Here is a 1660-nt window from a genome sequence, read left to right on the forward strand (position 1 = left end):
GGGTTTATGGAATCCGAAAGGCCCATTCATTCAGACGGGTCCATGTATTTTCAACGACAGCCGCAGTACCGCCAAAATCCATACAGCGGCGCTGTATTTATGGCCTCCGAAAGGCCCATTCATTCCCAACGGGGCAGCAGTAGCATCGCGCGGCCACGCGGGGGCAGATATTGTGAGGGAATTACATTGTAGTGGACGGAGCGCCCATGTATTGCTATGGCCAATGCATTTCCAATGGGAGTGCAGTACCTCAAAAATCCGCTAGAGGGCCCCGAACTTGAGGGCCCGGCGTTCCCTCAAGTGCCGATTTTATACCCCCTTCTCCAGCCGACAGCCAGAATTATATTAGGGACTCGCAATTTTGAGAGGTGAGCACCAGGGCTAATCAGCGGCCACCCGTGACCATTGAGTCCGACAGAGCAGAGGCTAGGGGCGGCCTCGCATCTCGCAATTACCGAGGGAAGATGCCGGTTCTCGAAAAATTTCTAAGTTTTTCAAATTTTAAAGTATTGAAGTATTTAGGGCGCTTCCCGCGGCCCTGGCTTTTGCATGTACCCCTCTAAGCTCCGGTTCTCGAAAAATGTCTAAGTTTTTCAAACTTTAAAGTATTGAAGCCGGACTTCCGCGGAGGCTGACAGGGGGCCTCCATCGAAGCACCCTTCACCCCCGGGTGAGCCGGCGTCGGCCCACGGGCCTGCCGGTTCCCCAACTGAGCGATTGGCACACGAGACCCGCCTCGGAGGGCCCACGTCGGCCGGCGCAAGCCGGTGTTCGGGCGTGCGGCTCCTCCGGCTTTGCGGGTCAAGCTCCAGCGCCGAGGATACTAGGCAAACGTTGGGCCCCCCCGAGCCGAGTGGATACCCGCCTCAGAAAGAGCTGGGGCGGTACGTACGGACGGCCTCACTAAGAGGGAACGGAAGCTACTAAAGCACACGTATAACTGTCCGATGTGCGAACGAAAGTGAGGCCGGACGAATCCGATACGAGTTACGAGTGAGGCGGGATCCACGGCTGGCACTCGCGGGGCCCTCTTGCGAAACCATGCCTCGGCGTGAACCTTTTGGCGGCAGAACCAAGACGAACCGAGGTCGAGCTTCCGTCTCGAGCCACACCCAGACGTCCGACCGTCGCGGAGCCCGACGCCACGCGTGCTAGGGCTCCGCGCGAAACATCGTTTCACGACACCCGCTCGTCAGCCCGTCCGAACGTATACGAGTGTCGCGCGGCCCCCCGGGCCCGGCTGTAGCCACAGCCTCGTCCCGGACCAGGGCCGCACCGCCACCAGCAGCGCCCCCCCGGCGGCAGACGCACTCTGGTTGATCCTGCCAGTAGCATATGCTTGTTTTCAAGATTAAGCCATGCATGTCTAAGTACGAATGGCCAGTACAGTGAAACTGCGAACGGCTCATTAAATCAGTTATGGTTCCTTTGATCGCTCCACCGTTACTTGGATAACTGTGGCAAATCCAGAGCTAATACATGCAAACGAGCGCCGACTCGCGGGCGGGGCTCCGGCCTCGCCCCGGGGACGCGTGCATTTATCAGACACAAAAACCCACGCGGTGTCCGGCGGGCGGGGGCTCAGCCGTCGCGCGCGTCCCCCGCGTCCGGCCTCCGCCTCTCCGGGCGGGGGCGTAAGCGGCGCGGGCGGCTCCGCGCG

At 60.2% G+C, this 1660-nt stretch overlaps 1 non-coding gene across 1 annotated transcript in view; it reads left to right on the top strand.

Annotated features, from left to right (window-relative positions):
* Positions 1–1309: 1309 nt before the first annotated feature.
* LOC148350831 (18S ribosomal RNA) overlaps positions 1310–1660 on the top strand; it is a 1987-nt gene continuing 1636 nt past the window's right edge. Inside the window, exon 1 of the ribosomal RNA XR_015847169.1 lies at positions 1310–1660. This exon is cut by the window's right edge and continues 1636 nt beyond it. This is a non-coding gene — a ribosomal RNA (18S ribosomal RNA).

Source organism: Urocampus carinirostris, chromosome 16 (genome assembly GCF_059441175.1).
Source record: "Urocampus carinirostris isolate Australia breed hairy pipefish chromosome 16, RoL_Ucar_1.0, whole genome shotgun sequence".
Classification (NCBI taxonomy): Eukaryota; Metazoa; Chordata; class Actinopteri; order Syngnathiformes; family Syngnathidae; genus Urocampus; species Urocampus carinirostris.